The sequence below is a fragment of the Tursiops truncatus genome, chromosome 10, assembly GCF_011762595.2.
Source record: "Tursiops truncatus isolate mTurTru1 chromosome 10, mTurTru1.mat.Y, whole genome shotgun sequence".
Classification (NCBI taxonomy): domain Eukaryota; kingdom Metazoa; phylum Chordata; class Mammalia; order Artiodactyla; family Delphinidae; genus Tursiops; species Tursiops truncatus.
The window spans coordinates 20,187,456-20,205,914 of NC_047043.1; the positions used below are offsets into that span (position 1 = coordinate 20,187,456).

The 18,459-nt window shown below is 41.9% G+C and overlaps 2 protein-coding genes across 16 annotated transcripts in view; one reads left to right on the forward strand and one right to left on the reverse strand.

Moving 5' to 3' along the window:
• The window catches only part of LOC101335474 (cytidine monophosphate-N-acetylneuraminic acid hydroxylase), a 260,691-nt gene that overhangs the window by 227,867 nt on the left and 14,365 nt on the right, over nucleotides 1-18,459 (reverse strand). For both annotated transcript variants that reach the window (XM_073810421.1, XM_073810419.1), the window contains exon 2: nucleotides 10,138-10,272. The gene's annotated coding sequence lies outside the window, so the exon portion shown is untranslated. The remainder of the gene's footprint in view (nucleotides 1-10,137; nucleotides 10,273-18,459) is intronic.
• The window catches only part of CARMIL1 (capping protein regulator and myosin 1 linker 1), a 434,292-nt gene that overhangs the window by 188,392 nt on the left and 227,441 nt on the right, over nucleotides 1-18,459 (forward strand). The window lies entirely within an intron of this gene.

Sequence of the window (18,459 nt, forward strand, 5' to 3'; positions counted from 1 at the left end):
TTTGCCCAAGTTGTTGTATTGTCTTTACAAACTTGCTACCCGTGAATCTAGGTAGAGGTAGGGTTTGAAAAACCAGAGATTTGGTTTAACGAGAGGGAATGTTTGGGGCAGCAAGTATAAACCTCACCAAATACTTCAGCTGAAAATATTCTCTGAGTTGAGCACAAGGTCCCAGCATGGAAAGATGTACAGGGTTGTTTTTCCTGGCTCTTCTCCCTCTCCACTATCCCATATGGTAGCTCCCCTAGTTCTTAATGCCCCCTGGCAACCATGCCCTTGTCTTGCTGGGCCTGAATCACAGGTGTTGGGTGCTGTTTAATTTTGAGTTAATTGGCCTTATTGCTGTTAGGCTCTTGTGTGGTTTCTTGAATTCATGAATTAGTCATTAAGTTGTGTTTACGAGGCAGGCACCCTGGCAATCTGTGGTCTGTCCAGCTGACCCTCTTTTAGAAGGATGCTGTTTGTGCAGCCTTTAGTAAACAATGGTGGGAAAAACAGAATTCTCTTTGGGGACCCTTTAACTGCAGCCTTTTCTTCCACCTCTTACCTTTGCAGGGGGTTTTGTGCCTTACTTGAGAATTTTAGTGGGCTTTTCTATCAGGGTGGGATGGGAGCTGTGTTCTGAGACGTAACAGAGGCTTTTGTATTATTTTTGTAGCCACCTGTAAGGGTTGAGGAAAGTCCGTTATTAGATGAATTTTCCCCAGGAGGACTCACCTCTAGAATAAATGAAATTAAATTAGATAACTGGGATTTCCTTCTTGGGGCAGTTGTTGTCAGGTTCTGTTTCTTTTTTTAATACAATTGAGAAAGCACTTGAAATTTCAGAGTCACAAATATGTGTCACAAAACTCAACACAGTCTGAAAGCACATAGATATTTATGGTTTATTATTCTAATTAATGTTTAGTAAGCCTTGAGAAGCTGTCATTTACTGTCTATCCTGGGTAGGGGTAAATTTCCCAGCTCAGGGTAAACAACCTGTAATTATGTGGTTAATGAGATAAGAAGCTCTAACTATTTTCTTAAGTTGAAGTGCCTTTCTAACAAGTAGCTGGTGAATGAAATGAAGGCACAAGAATTTCAACCTTACTCCCTGGGGGTGGACTAATGTGGTGTGGTGGGCACGTTGTCTTTGATGGTATGTTGTGAATGCTTCAGATTTCTAGGTGTGATCATCTCAGAGTTTGAAATCACACACTTTATGATTTACGCGAGGGCAGGGTGAATCTACTTAGTTAATTGAGTGGGGTTGTAAGCTTTTAACCCCTCAACTTGGACCAACTTGTCTTATTCACTGGTTTTGTTTATACAAGGAGTAACCAACAGTGCCTTACATGCACTTAAAAAAAAAAACTTTCTGGTAATAAAAATTAATATTGGTTTAAAATAAAACTTAACCAATTCAGTGCATGGACCGACCATTTCTGAACTAGATTATGAACACAACTTATGCTGTTGCTGTGTCTTGGCTGTTGGCTTAAAAACATCAGCAGAAAGTGTCGTATTGGTTGTAATTTTTCTTCCGTGAAATAAGAGATGGGTTTCATTTCTGGGTGAAGCATTGTAATTGTCTTGTACTTTCATTTCTGGTTAGATTAGATAGACAGTAGAAACAAAGAGGGAATATGAAGGTAGGAGAGGTATTACTTTAATGTGGTATGTAGAAAAAATATACAGGGTTTTCTGTTTTCTGGGGGTTAGAGCACATGCTAGAGATTAAAAAGTAAAAGTTAGGAAATTAATCAAATAACACATTACCTATAAACATTACAATATTTGTAAAGCATATCAAAGGCTGTATAAAGTTGGGACATTCAGAGCCAATCTATATGCCTCAGTGATAGTTGCGTCATACAGAGTCATTATTATAAGGAAGTGATGTATCTCTGAAGGAGGTATAAGTAGTCTCTAGCTGCTTATATGAGAAGCCATAGATTGTTTAAGGCCGGTCCCCTAGCAAACAGTGGCAATGTGTACCATGCATTTCTGAGAAGTAAAGCCAGGAAATGTACAGCAGAACAACGGAACTTAGTATATAAGCAATTTAAGAAATATGACATGAGGAGGGTCCAGCGATCTGAGCAGCAATCGTGTTAGCCACATGCAATTCATGTATACTGACGTTGTGCTTAGAAATCTCTTAGGATAGCAGTTTTATTATGTGGCCATTGTGACCAAGAATACTGATTGTTTCACCCAGTTTGGGACGCTAACTGTGAATGTATAATCATGCTAAGTTTGATTTGTGTTCTCTGCTGGGTGTGCATTAATTATTGGGACCATGGTTTGTCCTTTTCTGCCAGGGTGCACAGAAAAGGCTTCTTGAGTGCCTTAAAGGGAAGGCTCCCTCCTGCTGGGCAGAGGTCTATGAAGGCCGCTGGGGCTAAGACTCTCCCATACTGGCCAGAAAGGGAAGCCGGAAGGACTTGGACTCGCTGATTTTTGCTGACACCATTCAGTCCTGCTGCTGGAAGACTTTAATGAGCTGGTGTTTCAGAACCGCGTGGCAGGGCAGGCTGCTTTCTCAGACACACACAGCTCTGACGGCTGGCTTCCCTTAGCTCACCGAAGCTCTTTCTGCCTGGCCGGGAGGATCTCCTGGCTGACTTGCCACTGGACCCAGGAAGGCAAGAGCATCAGCCATTAGGCTGGCCCAGTGCTTAAGATAAACGTGAAGATACTTAGCGGAGCAAGACCTGGAGGCAGGCACACAGCCTCTCCTCAGTGGCAGCGTTTCAGGCATGTGGGTTTGTGTTTGGAATTGGAGAGGAGGTGCTCTGATGATCCAGCAGGCTTTGAGCTCCAGTGGCATAGTAATTTTTTTTTTTTTCCTGTTGCTGGGATTGCCTTCCGTTGACTGTGGAAACAGAGGAATCGCAACGGGAATCATTTCCTGTGAGTGCCCTAATGTGCACAGTGGGGGAACCAGGAAGCCCACCTGGAGGCTTTAGCTCATTTCTGAAGCCCTGAGTCTGGCTCTTCCCTTAGGGTTATTTGGGCCAGTTGTTACTGTGTTTCCCACTGTGCAAATGGAAGGTTTGGCCAAGTCTTGCTGAATGGTTTAGTCTTTTACAAAAACAAAAGCACTTAAAAAATTTTTTTTGTTTTAGATTTTTAATCTTTTTTTTTGGTCATGTGGTGTGGCATGCGGAATCTTACTAGTTCCCCTACCAGGGACTGAACCCGTGCCCCCTTCATTGGGAATGCCAGGAAAGTCCCAGCACTTTTTTTTTTTTTTTGCCATACGCGGGCCTCTCACTGTTGTGGCCTCTCCCGTTGCGGAGCACAGGCTCCGGACGTGCAGGCTCAGCGGCCATGGCTCACGGGCCCAGCCGCTCCGCGGCATGTGGGATCTTCCTGGACCGGGGCACGAACCCGTGTCCCCTGCATCGGCATGCGGACTCTCAACCACTGCGCCACCAGGGAAGCCCGCTTTGTGTATTTTTTAAAGAGCCTGAATGTTTGTTTCTTATTCATTCTTCTGATGAATTTCATTCTTTTAAAATTATTCTGATTAATTCCTTTTAATTTTCCAGTTGGTTTATGGTTCTTCAAGTTGAGTATGGGTTATTTCTATATTTCTATAAATGGAAATGTGTCATTGTAAACCAGTGTCTCTGGCCTTGAGGTACCTGTGAATTAAATGGAGCTTGTTTTTGATACTGTCTGCCTCCCTTTTCTCTTTCTTCTTCTGCCCCTCCCTAGGATTCAGGGTCTTCACCTTTCTCTTGCCCTCATCCAAGCCTGATCTCAGAAAACTCTCTGACATTCGAAATTCATTTAAGCTAAAGTCATCTTCATGAAATGACAAATTTAACTCATTCCCTCTCCCAGGAATAATCGCAGTTACAGCTTTTTCCCTTATTTTTGGTATGCAAGGTCCTATATCTTGCTAATCGAATTTCAGGACCTAGAGTTTTGAGTACAGATGTTTTTAGTCTTGAGCTTATTCCTTATAATCATACCATGTGGTAAAGTGCTGTTTTAGTTGTGAGTAGCTGCCACTCAGGAGGAGACAAGTTTCTGAGAAATGTTCAGAAACTTCTAGAAAGGAGCACTTTTGTTTTCTCAACTGAGACTTAAAAAACAAACAACAACAACATCAGGAAATGCTGCTTCTCCTATGCCTAAAGTTGTCATCCTGGAAATTGTACCTGCATTGTATCTAATTCAGCAAACGTTTATTGATGACCAATTGCATGCAGTTAAAACTACTGTGCTAGCTATAGAAAAACCATCCATTTCTCTTCTAAAGTACATAGAGGGTGAAGAAATTTGGTAGTGAGTAGCTGACCGATGTAGAATGATTTTTAAATTTCTAGACCTTGGGAGTATTTCTCAGGATGCCAGTAGGTATAATAAAATGGTTTTGTGAACAAGTAAATTTGGAAAAAGCTGAGTTAAATGAAGGGGATTCCTGCCCCTCGCCCCCACTAGAGCTCTCAGAGGGGGAAAATGTATGCAGTATTTCCCAAATTTACTTGACCGTGATTTTAAAATTTTGCATTATCATTATTGAATTATTAGTCCCTGAGGGGGACTGGTGTTCCTTGGTTGGAGAATAGTTTGGAACATGTTGCTCTGGACCATGAAAGTACTTTTTCGCTCTCGAGCTCTTTTTTATTAGTGTGTATGTGTTTATTACTCCCAGACAGAAAAAAGGTTCTTTAAATAGTGTGGTAAGTGGATTCCTGTCAGTAAGTTTCTCCATTGGTTATATAAAGAGGATGTGTATTTCACTTGGATATTGGTGAGGTTTTGGAGGGCTGGGGTCCGAAGATGGTGGTGGTGATAACCTCTGTGGCATGAACCCCCACATGGTGTGCTCACTCAGGGATGGCGCTCAGCATTTCTTCTGGAATCTGAAGCCGGAAGTAGGAACTTGCAGTTCTGGTTTGTAGGTGACAGATAACTTGCCCAGTATGCCACTTAGAGAGTGTTCATGACATGCCAGCCACTTTTTTTTTAAGGTGATGAGATTTTTTTTTTTTTAAAGAAGACAGAATTTATTAGAGGGAAGGGTCGCTGCCAGAACAGCGGGCCGACCTCCTAGTAGTCTGGGAGAGCCGAGCCCGAGATTTTTTTTTTAAACACTTATTTGAGATAATTATAGATTCGTATGTAGTTGTAAGAAAGGATAGAGACCCTGTATGCCTTGCATCCATTTCCTCAAGTGGTAACATATTGCATAACCGTGTTACAGCTTCACAATCCAGAAATTAACATTGATACAATCATCAATCTTATTTAGATTTCCAAGGGTTTACATGCACACGTGTGTGTGTGTGTGTGTGTGTGTGTGTGTGTGTGTGTGGAGTTCTATGCAGTTTTATCACGTGTGACAATTCACGTGACCGCCATAGTCAAGATACCGAGCAGCTCCATTCCAAGGTTCCCTCGTGGTCCCCTTCTATAATCATAGCCAACTTTCTCTCTATCCCCTGCCCTCAGCCCCGACAACCACTCAATCTGTTCTCCTCCTCTGTAATTTTGTCATTTCACGCATGCTCTATAAATAGAATCACACAATAATAACCTTTGGCGATTGGCCTTTCTCCACGCTGTCCCTTTTCATGCACCGCTTCCAATCTTTGCAACCATCTAGCACTGTACGGATTATGAATCCTCTCCCCCAGATGAGGAAGCAAAGCCTCGAAAAGGTGAAGTGCCACAGCCACGGCCACACAGCTAGTGGAGCACAGAGGGGGCCCAGGTGTGCCTGACTCTTAGTCCTGGGGCCTCTCACTCTGCCCTTGACCTTACTCTGGACTCGGGATTCACAGTCTGTTCTTTTACGTACTCAGTTCTCCTTTTCCTTTCCCTGTATTCAAAATTAGACTTCTTGGCTTTTTTTCTTTTTTAAAAAATTGTAACTTTTAAGAAAGCAAATTGGATCACATTATTATTTTGGAAGTGCAGAGATGGGTACTTTTTTCCCTCCAGCTCTGCTTTGAGCTTATTACCATTTTTGGAGATTTTTTTGCTGACCTCTCACTACCTTGACACCGGAGCACAAAGGAGGAGGATGTTGTGGTGTTAGGGGATAAAGGTAGAGATTCCTGCACGCCTTTCCTTGAATCCATATATAGGCATCTTTGACTTACAGCATATCTGAGTGCTGTACTAGCTTTGGTTGCTGTGGTACTAAACATACTCCCAGGGCCCTTGGGACTTAAGTCACTGCAAACAAGAAGCTGTCAGTGCATGCAGGGATGGGGGAAAGCAAAACACATACATTTCTATGAATCAGTCATGTCAAAGGCTATATATATTTAAGAGAAAACTCCAGAACTGTAAACAGTGAAACCTTTTGAAATCTCTATGTGGGATACAGTCTTTAACAAGATTATGGAATAGTTAGCCAATTCTAGATTTTTGTTGATCACTGAACCCAGCAGGCACGCTGCTCTTTCAGGGCCTTTGAACTAGCTGCTCCCTCTGCCTGGAAAGTTATTTTCCAGGACTCCACCTGGCTTGGCTCCTTCCCTAAACCTTCTTCAAGTCTCTGAACAATGTTACCTTTTCCCTGTAGTCTTCCCTGATATTTAAAGTTATAACGCCCCCACCCCATTCGCCTTACTTGCTTTATTTTTCTCCGTCACACTTTGATCACCATCTAACATGCCCTGTGTCTTATTTATGTGACTGTATTGTTTCCCCCCGGTAGAACATGAGCCTCCAAAAGGCAGGAGTTTTTGCCTATTTCATCCCTTGCTGTGTCCCCAGCATCTTAGAATAGTGCGTGGCAAATAGTAGATAATGGATATTATTCAAATAAATGTTTTCAAGAGTAAAGATTTGTTTGAACTAAGTTGTAGGACACAATAGAATAATCATGTCTGCACAGGTCAGCTCCTGGTAAAGATGCTCATTTAAAAATGTTGAGTCAGTTTACTACAAGTGTATACTTTTCTTGCCTATCCAGAAAATGTTCCTAGCAGTGACTTTTCTGTTGGAAAATGATCGACTTTGGGGGAACTCTTTCAGATGTAAAGGAAATTAACCAGGCGATCTAGATAATTGAACCTTGCAAACTGTCCTAGAAATGTTTACCCTTCTGCCAGATTGAAGCATGACTTCAGTGTTTGCATTCTGTTAGCTTGTGTCACTGTTTTGATCTGGGGGGTGTGGCCCAGTGCTATAGAGCATTTACTTTCTGGGTGAAAGGAGAATCCATGATGGAAGTAAATTATTGGTTTAAATTTTTCTTTGGGGGCTGTTTTTGTTAGTGCAAAGAATGGAAAAAGATGTAAGTATTGCTCTCGGGATACTTTATGTAATATATGCTCTGGTTGAAAAAATACAGTGTTGTCTATACAACAGCATTGTAGGGTAGGGTGGAATTGGAAGCGTCCGGGCTGGATGAAGGTCTGGTTTCCCTGGGACTGCTTGAGTGGTTTGGGAGCGAGGTTTGGAGGGTGGCAGCAGCTGAGGAGCAGGAAGGGGGTGTGTTGTAGCTGGAAAAGGCCTCCTAAGGGAGAGCTAGCACCCCCTCTCCCACTGGTGCCTGCAGGACTTCCAGCTCTCTGTGGTGTGGCTGTGTGGGTGCTTCCTGTTACTTGGCCCTATATGAGTTAAGAATGCCTGGAGAAAACAGAAACACTAATTCGAAAAGACACATGCACCCCAACGTTCATAGCAGCATTACTGACAGTTGCCAAGATATGGAAGCAACTTAAGTGCCCATCAACAGATGAATGGATAAAGAAGATGTAGTATATATACCCAATGGAACATTACTCAGCCATAAAAAAGACTGAAATAATGCCATTTGCAGCAACATGGATGGACCTAGAGATTATCATACTAAGTGAAGTAAGTCAGATAGAGAAAGACAAATACCGTATGTTTTCACTTATATGTGGAATCTAAAAAACAAAACAGAAACAGACTCGCCGGTACAAAACTAGTGGTTGCCAGAGGGGAGAAGTGTGGGGAGAGGGGCAAGATGGGGGAAGGGGATTAAGAGGTCTAAAATAAATAAGTTACAGGGACGTAATGTACAGCACAGGGAGCATAGTCAATATTTTATAATAACTTTGTATGAAATATAATCTATAAAAATATTGAATTACTATGTTGCGCACCTGAAACTAATATAATACTGTGAGTCAACTATACTTTAATTAAAGAAGAAAAGTGCCAGGAGGAGACAGCTTGGAGAGGGAAGAGTTAAGGGAGAATGTGAAGACGGCGAGAAAGTAATTCATTGTTTTGAGACAGGCCCCACGTGTGAACACTTGGCTCCCAAACAGCTCACACTTCCCTTCATTATCCACAGACACCCCCAAACCACCTTTCATGTACTGGATTCTGACTTTTCTATGTCAGCTGAACGTTAAAGAAAATTCTGTGTACAGCTGTGAGGGAAGTGCAGCGAGTTCAGTCATTCAGTATGCTGAAAGCAAAGAATCCTGACGTTCATTCGAGCTGACTGGAACACCTTCTCTTTGTTAGTAAAGTTACTACTAAATTTAAATAACTAATAGAGGTCAGACACCCCTTAATTAATTTCTGAGCCTAGTCAGCTAGCTGTCCTTTTGCCAAGGGAAATAAGCTCAGTTGCGTTAACTTAAATCCCACTTTTCCCATTTCTTGAGATCATTTCCATTACCCTGCCCTAGAAAAAGTAGGCGGCTGCAGAAGGAAGGTTGAGACAGAACTATAAAGCCATTTGCATTAAATGAGCTTACTACATCGCTCTTTGAGCTCCTTGAGCAGACAGGTAACACCTCCTCATAAGCACCAGATACATACAGATCAAGGTTTTTCCAATGAAACTGAAGGTGGGCAGTCAGTTTGGGGAGACAAAGCAGACATGAGAATCTCACAGAACACCCAGTGCAAAATGACCTGGCATAACCAACAGCACAAGAACTGTCTGATAATCTGTGAATCTTCCCACTGAAGTGTGTGTGAATTGGGCAGTCTTTACTCTTAAGCCCTCTCTCTGCCCGCCCTTCAGAAATGGCGCAGATGTCTAGATGTGGAATTCATGAGACTTCTGCATGTCTGCAACCTTACCTCACATGTATGTCATTGTCCCTTGTCCCAGGCTCATGTTTCTCCATCCAAATTTTGAATCAGCCAAAATGCTTGTGTGGACCAATATGTCCTTTAGAACGGTACAGTTATTGATTTACAGTAAGGAATTATAAGGAAGCGTTCTTTTAGGAGGGTTTTGGTTTTTTGCCATTTTAGCAAGAAAAATTTCATATGGTCCTATTTGCCAGTCATTTTGGCTGAGTTTTAAAAACCTTTACATGATTGGATTACACATTCTATCTTTGCTCTAATGGGTGAGTTCAAGTTAGTCAAGTTTATCTGAATTTTTAGGAGGCTCTTCTTAGGCTCAAATGACTAAGTCTGGTGTCCATACGGGGCCTTTGTTAAAGGCTGGTTTTAAATACTGGGTGGATCTGTCTTGGACCCTGTTCTAGGGAACTCTTCTTGTAAGTCCCAGATGGGAGAGCTCACTATAAGCTGGCTTTACCCGTAAGTCTGGCCCTGGGCGTAGATGCCATTAGAGCAACGCTTAGTGTCTTGGGTTTTAGTTTTATTCTTAATCCGTGGATCCTACTTGCAGTCTACCTAACAGTTGAGTGTAATGCTGTATTTTGATTTTTTTTCCCAAGTTATTTCAGAAATTACCACAGCTGCTTCTCAGATACTCAGATGCTTAAGACTCCTGTTTCCATGCTGCTCAGCTGCTGCGGTTTTATTAACACCACAGCTGTCTGGGTGTAGCTTCTACCCTCACCCCATCCCATCTGCCACCTCTCACTACTTCCTCACTTGCTACGCTTCAAGGTGGCAAACTCCCAAATAAGCTTCTGACTTCTCACCCTTATGGGCCTTAGGTTCATAGTAGCTTCTTTCACTGGGAGCACTTCCTTCAGGTGGGACCGTACCCTGGGGTACTGCTGCCTCTCCAGGGCCTGCTTTGTATGGTAAGTGTTGATTCTTCCCCTTCCTTGACTTGGAAACTTTTGCAAGGAAACTGAAAGATGCTTTCAGATTAAGCAGCTGTGGCTCCCCCCCCCCCCATCCACTTGTTTTTAAAGCTCAAAATCTTATTGGAAAATAGGAGGGTTGCAGTCAAGGTTTCATCCATCTCTGAAGGATGTCGCTTACCTTGGATACCCTTCTTCCTAAAGGTGTTTCCAGTCTTGGCCTGTTTCCATATGGGTAGCGTCCACAGGGGGCTGGTTTTCCTTGCCACCTCTTTTGAAGCTTATCAGACTGTCTCTCCAGTGCTCACCCAGCAAGCTGTATAGTAAGCAGAAAAACAAGCCCATTAAACTAAGAATCCAACGCTGAGTTTCTCTGTCCCCGCCAACCTCAGTAGAAAACAGTGACAAAGTATGTGTGCAATATAATTACATGATGCATATAATTAAACACTTGAAACCAGCATGATAGGGGACCTTCTTAATGCTTTTCTAAGTATGGAATTTTCATTTCAGAATGGGGAGCTGGATGCCTGCGTTTTATTTAATCCCTCATCTCACTGGGAGTAGGAGGGAACAGGTAAAGGAGAGGAGAGTCTTCATTTTGACCACAGCTCCAAGGTTCCGTAAGAGTCATTTTGCTACCCGTAGAGTAGACTGGAACAGACCTACTCTCCTGTAACTGTGTTTATTTTTGAGGGTGTGTAGTCTGATGAGCTCAGTGGTCAAAGATAAAGCCACGCATCGCCTGGCTGTTCAAAAGAAGCGTGGAAAGTAATTGTAAACTGTTCGTGTGATATGCTTGCTCATAGGAGTGAAAAATAGGGATATTCGGTATTTTGTACCATCCCAATGGAGTCTTGTAGTCACTCTGTGTGGGATGGTAGAGCACTAGGAGATGTGTCTGCCTCAAAGCTCTCCCACTCTGTGGGCTGTTCTAAGTAAGAAGTGGAAAGACCAAAGGGTAGCTAGGGGTTGAACTAGAGTTTTGGTCTACGAAGTAAGTTTCATTGAGTACCTTTTGGGTGAGAGTTAGAGTATCATTTAAGGACATTGGCCTTGGAATCACAGACCCCAGTCAGAATCCTGGCTCAGCCACTTTCTAGCTGTGTGGCCTCCGGCAAATTTACCGTTTTTGTCTTAGCTTCCTCACCTATGAAACTGGAAAATGGTGGTAATGCCTACTCATAGGATTATTCTGAGAACTAAACAAGATGACGCACACAGAGCATTCAGCGCGGGGCCTGACTCACTGAGGGCTGTTTGTTGTTAGTGTCACTGCTGACTTACGTATGGAAAAAATACATAATGCGAGCCCGGTGAGGGCATGAGACACATGTATACTTTTAGGAAAGAGAGAGGGACTGCCAGCCTGCTGTGATGTGGATGGGAGAGACTTTATGGAGGGGCCGGGATTGGGGCCGCCGTGTTGTACAACTCCGGGAGCAACCTTCACACTATCGTCTTTGTGAATGGGTCCCTCTGACTGCTACAGGTGCACTGGTTGGGATTTTGAATGGGACCATGAAGGATAATAGGTGGCATTTGGATGGAGGGAAGAGGGATGAGGGTATACTTGGTAGGAATAAACAAGGTTCTTTCAGAGGAAGGTGAGGCCTCCCAGCTGGCAGGAGAGCTGTTTGCACTGAGGATGAGTAGGCAGGCTTTGAGGCTCCAGGTGGTTCCGGGAATTTGCTGCTTTCCAGTTACAGAAAGCTGGGTGGAGTGAACCTTCTGGTGTAATGGCTACAGGTCAGGGGGAAATGCGTGTGTTCTCTTCCCACTGTCTTCACTGAGAATTCCTTGTGTATGGCTAGGATTGCATATTCCCCAAAAGGCACTTTGCTGTGATAGCCTTTTAGTCTGGATAAGCCGACGTATCCAAACAAAACACTCCCTTATTTTCTCTACAATTAAAAAATTTTTTCTTTACCATTACTCAGACCTCTTTCTCTTAAATACCACATTTGCTCCATCTGTGAAGAGATGAAGGTGTTGTGTGCCTTGTCCCCTGCTTTAGTTGGTACAGTCTTAAATTTCTTCTTAACTTCTCTATGCAGTTTTTCCTTTCCTCTTCTTACCTCTATGAAGTTTATTCTGCTCTCTATGGGCTCTCAAAGGCTTTAAGAAAACCATGGCATAAGTTAGGTGGCAAGAAAAAAATTTCCTTATCATTAGACTTCTGTTTTTTTTGTTTTCTTTTTTTTTTTCGACGCATGTCTTTGGTAGATTTCAATTTTGAGGATATAATAAAACCATAGTGGCCAGAAGTAAATAGTATATTCAATTAACTTGTAAATAACTTTAGCTCAGTAAACCTTCCAGCTATTTTAAACGACACAGTTTTATTGGATATTAAGTATTACATGATGCCGTAAAGCAGGGTCAGCAAACTTTTCCTATAGAGGGCCAGATAACAAATATTTTAGGCTTGCAGGTCAATCCTCTGTGGCAAGTCCTCAGCTCTGCCTTTGTAGTATGAAAGCAGCTATGGACAACATATAAATAGTTGCATATAGCTTTTTGCAATAAAACTTTATTTATAAAAATAGATAGCAGACTGCTTCAGAGAGTCAAATTTGGTCCACTAACCCTGCCCTAAAGGAAAGAGATTTTGTTGGATTGGAAAGGTAAGTGGCAAATTAAAAGTAGGCAAATAACATTTTCAGAAAATTAATTCCACCAAAAGCTTGAAAAAAATTTTCTCCTATTGTTTGGATTAAACTTCATGTTCAATAATGAGTTTGTGAATAAACCCCAAACATCTTTATCTATAGTTTTTTTTTTTTAAATCTAGGATCTAAGGTTCAAAACAAGCCTCTCTTTATTAAGCAACCATTTATTGTTTTCTTTGTACCAGACACTGTGTAGGTCATTGGAAGTTCACAAATAATTTAGGCACAGACCTTTCCTCTAGGGAGCCACAGTCTAGACAGTGCATCGTTGTTGCCAAATGAGGGCCCATGCCTTGGACCACATCAAATTTACGGCTCAGTGTACCAAGGAACCTGCATCGAAAAAGAGACTTTTTTGGGGGGGGGGACACTCATCTTTTCTTTCTTTGTTGTATATCCACTTGGGACTTCTGTATTTTTGTTTCTCTTTATTTGCGTGTTGTTAGAAAAGTCTGCTCAAAGAATTTACAAGTGGTGAAAATATTTATTTTAGTACTTGGTTGCCAACACTCTCAGTCTTGATAATTCAAGAGGTTGTGTGTTTTCCTGCCCTTTGTAGTTTTAACTTAGTCACCTTACATCATTTTGTGAATTTTTGTCAGCTCTCCCCATCAAATTATAGACCACCCCCACCAGATTGCAGAGGGTAATATGCTAATAGTATCGAAATACACAGGTGTAGAGAATTGTCCTGTGTCTAGTCACCTTTCCAGAGTGTTCTTTGGACCTGAGCCGTTCTGGCCTCTGCAGACTGGGTGGAGTTGTTAGGCAGTTCATGAAGGAGAAGGCTCTAAAGTCCAAGTGGGTGTGGAATGTGAGTTCTCCGACCCCAAGTGGCGTGGCCCATTGAGCACTGTGGGTTGGCGCAATTGGACAGGTATCCGTGATTCTGATAGCGGAGGACCTTGGGAGCCAGGCTGAAATTTACATGTGATGGAATGGAGGACAGATAGAACGTTGTTCCCGAAGTAGGAGTATGGCATGAGGAGGTGATTCCCTTTCGAGGGATTGTTCCTTTTATCAACAAAATGCAAGGGAGTTGGAGAGAGAGGGAGCAGACTCGGCTTCAAGATGAGAAAGATCTGGGCTCAGGTGACTTTGGAAAAGGCTTTGGAAGAAAGAGGCTTTCATTTCTTTTTACTTTACATATTATAAAAAATATCCCAAAGATGTGCTTTAGTAGAGTTTATTGAGGTGAGAGGAAGCAGTTGGGGTTGAGGGAAGAACATTTAAAGAATAGAAATAAAAAGATACATTTTTACAAATACAGTTGGCAGAGTATGTCAGTGATGAAGACACAATGAGGGAGTGAATATAAAAATATGTAACTGGCAGCGGTTTATATATTCCTCTATAAAAAATACAGAGGAAAAGCCTTTTTTGTTTTGATGAAATAGTGGCTTGCTTTGAAGTAGAGGGAAATTCTACTTTGCCCTTTGCGGTCATGAAGGGTCAGCTGGTGGGAATAAGATGGGCTCAGATGGTGGTATTTGAGGGTGCCTAGGACTGTCTGTGTAAGGTTTTAAACATATATAGATGTAGAAGAAAAGCATCACGCCTATCTGAAGTATTTTAGAAATGGAAAACAAAAATAATATATTGCAAAGGCACAATTTCCACAAATATATAACAATTCATAGAGAAGAGTATGATCTGCTTCTGGTGACATTAATCGAGTCACTCTATACCAGGTGGGATGAAATCTAAATTTAAATCTATTGTTAGTATTTTGGCATTTTTTTCCCTTCAACGGGATAATCACTTTCTTACTTTTTAGTGTCCCAATTACCTTGGAATTGAAGTCCTGAGATAGAAAACTATGAGTTATAGATTCAAAAACTTACTATGGAAAATGTCTTGAGAACAAATTATTACCGGAAGTTTTAAATATCTGCAAAAAGAGAATAGCATAATGAACCTCCCATCCATTTTCTGTTTTGAAGATACAGAAATTCAGAATGATTGTTTTCAAGAAGTGAATGCCGATTGTCCCCTGTGTTCTATCTGGGGACAAAGCCTGAAGCGCAGGAGCATGACACGGTGGGACCTTCCCTAGCCCAGCTCAGATGCAGCAAAAACACTCTAGTTTTTTGTCTGTTTTTGCCGACGTTGATGCTCAGGTCCCCCTGTGGCCAGCAGCACTCAGCATCTGTGCCAAAGGTGATGCCTCAATTGAGACACTAACCAAAAACTTCTGGCCAGCGTTCTGGTTCTAGCTAAAGCTAGACTAACTAAACTCTGCAGTGCCAGCCCAGTCAGTGCACACCAGGTACTTGGGCTTCTGATAGCGGTCTCTTGTACAGGAGGGTGGGTTTGCACTGGTGTGCCTGTGGGGTGATGGTTAAGGCTGCACTGGGCCAGCCCCCGCCCGCTCTGCGCTGAGTGGAAGCCGTGTGCCTGCATGGCACTGCAAGGGCATTGGCTTGTTTTTCCTTAGCACCGGCTGAAAATCATTTCTGTTTTTAGATTTGCTTTCAGAATGTTACCTCTGGAGAAGGGAATACACGGATGTGTAGCTACCGCTTAAGCTCCCTGTTCTTAGTTCTGCCCAAACCTCATTGCCCTGAGAAATTAATTGAAAGTCCCAACAGGCAGTGCCTTCCATGATGAGTGTACATTCTGTAATCATTGCTAATACTGGGGAGTATTTTGTTATGTAATTCGTTTATGGTGGTTTTCGTTTCCTCCTGGCAAGTCTGAAATTATCATCCTCAAAAGCATGGCTGCCTGGGATTTTTATGAATAGATGTAGTACTGTTTGATTTTTCCCATCTATTCATCCATCCGGGCCTCCAGTAAACATTTATTGATATCTACTGTGTTTTGAATACTTTGCTAGATGATGGGGACACAGTGATTACTAAAATAATCTTCCCTTAAAGAGTTCATAGGCTGGGGGGGCAGTTAGACACCAAAAGAGTTAGTAACAGTGAGCTAAGTGCAGTGATAAAGATAGGTGCAGCCTTTCAGGAGAACACAGTCAGCTAAGGCATCTGGTGGACGGAAGGGAGGAGAGGACACCATGGGGAATTTCACTCTTGTTAAGGTGAAGAGTGGTGAGACTGTGGGCTGGAGATGTAACACAGTTGCTCTGTGACAGAGTCAGGTCTGTTCAGCTTGCTGATGAGGTGTGGGGAAGTCTGTGAAAGGGATACAAGTAGTGTAGCAACATAGATATATTTGTGTTCTGGAAAAGTCTCTCTTGTGTTTATGTGCAGTCTGGTTTTCAGGGGCCAGGGACTGGAAACTCAGGGAATGCTGAGGTGCCTCAACTATTCGTTCATGCATTTCATTAAGTAAACTTTTCCTGAGCACCTGCTCTGTGCCCTGCTCTGTTCTAGGCACATGGAATATTCGTTCACAAAGGAGAACCAAAAAGAGAAATAGTGGTAAGATTTTTTGAAGTTATTAATACCAAATAAATTGCAGAGTTTGCTGTTCATGATCATGCCAAACTTTTGAATACATGCTTGTTTTATAAAGGAATAAGCCGATTTGGGGTATTTTATCTTGGATTTGAGCCACTTCTGTGCTGCAAATTAGTAAAGTTTTATTAAATCAGCCCTTGAGGTTTCAAAGATTGATTATTCCAGTCTGTAGATTATTCTAGGCTGTAGGCTCTCATTTTTCTGTTCATTAGCACCTCTACCAGAGACTGGGGAGGAGGGAGGAGAGTGAAACTTCTGTTTGACTTGCTACTTGTTGGCAGATTTGGTAAAGAAAGTGATGAGATTAATATTTCATACAAAAAATTGGATTGCAGGTTGTCTATGGTCTTGTTCTAGTCTGTAGTTCTTACTCTCTCTGAAGCCCGGGTAACTCCATGTCTGGATGTATCTGGTGGGTGTGTGTCTCACACACTGAGGGGTCAGATTAACCTTGGAAATTTGATGTGAGCAAATAGCCCAGGAATTAATATACTTTATTATTTTACCTATCACATTAATCATTTGCAGTATGAAATAAGTTACCCTGGTCTGATATAAGGACATGGAATTTATTTTGTTATTCCTCTGATCTTTATTTTGACTTGCACTTTGCTGGTATAGTTTAGGAGTAGGAATTTTAAAATAAAAACAAATGACAATTCCCTGAGGCCTTGGAGAGGTAATAGTACCTACCTCCTAGGGTCAAGGTGAGGATCGTATGCATTAATATAATCAATGCCTAAGGTCCAGCACTTGGTAAATGTTATATAAATATTGGCCATTATTACGGATCTATATACTTTTGAAAATCAGTCGAACTTTGTTTGAAATTAATAAGCAACAGGTGAGAATCAGGACAATACTAGATGATACAATATCTAGATAATATAAGACAATACGGCATATGGGACTAGATAATATAAAATTATATCACCTTTTACTTCACTAGCAAGGGCAGACTAGACGTTTTAAAATACTTAGGTTCAAGGAAGTTAAAAGTGTTTATACATGTAGACTTATGTTTGAAAAATTCTTACTACAAACTGAGGAACAGGTAAATATAGCATTTCGGCTTTGACGTTTCTTCAACAGTTCCCAAAATAATAATTCTGAAGAACGCATGCAGAAACATCAAAGTCTGTGACTAAATATTAGATAGCTCAGTTTATCAGGCACTGTGCTCACCAGCCCTATTTCAAGACAAATGAAACATTAATGTAAATTGTTCTGAATTTTCTAAGAGGTCTACTCTTCCTTAAATAGAGGACGTACAGACTGTTACATAGCAATATATATCCTGCAGTTCAGCGGCTTTTCAAGCTACGATTTTTATAACCATCTTTTGGATTTGAAGATGCAGAATCTGGAATTTCTACTTTTGTTCAATTCAGCAAGCCTTTCTCTAGATGCAACTGGCGAAGATGTTGAGCACAACGAGAGGGAGGGACGGAAACTAAAGCGACTTGTTTCTTGGCTGCAGTGACCTCTAAGCAAAATGAACCAGCTATACACATGGGTGGCGATGACTTTATAATTACAATTAGAATAGTTTTAGTACAAGAATGAGGCCTTGGAGGGAAAAATGTAAACATGTAGGCATTGTATGAACTGGAGAATAATCACCAGTCGTGACTATGGACCCCTTTTCCAGTGGGTAATGACTTCTTGGACTCTGGCTATGAGTTGACAAATGGATTCTGTCATTTTGGATATCTTTTGGAAAAATGAAAAGGAAACAGGGGAAGCATATTCATAAGGAGAAAAAAAGAAGGGACCTTGAGCGGGTGGGCAAGTGGGAGCAAATGTCTCAAGTGCAAGGAGCCTCCAGACCTTGTGAATCATGTTGTGATTGCAGCATCACACCTGTCATGTGTCTGCGGGTGTTTGGAAATAGTCTTGATATCCATGAGCTGATAAATGTTACGCTTGGCATTGCTCTCGAAAACTCCAGGAGAGTTAAGGCCGGAGAGTATTGAAAGGCCAGTGTTCCTTATGGTGATATCTGTCCTAGTTGAAAGAGCTGAAGTTCTGTGATAGGAATGACGCTTCCTGTTATATTAATCCTGCAGCTTTCCGAGGTATTTAGTCAGACAATGGCATTATTATTTTTTCATCTTTCAATATGGGTTTCTCCATTTATTTACGAGATAGGCTTTATCTAGAACGTAGGAACAACTAGCTGAACGGGAATTCAGCTTTCATTCCTTTTTGCTGGGGATTTCCTCCATCACGGCCGGGGAAACCCACACACCCTCGTTTGCAAATTCAGCATTCATCAGGCATTTCCAAGTGCCTGGAACCGTACCATGCACTGTGCTTCTCTCACCTCTGGATACCCTCCCTACTGAAAATGTGCTGATCTAATTCAGAAGATAAGAGGAGGACTTGCACGCCTTATGTGGA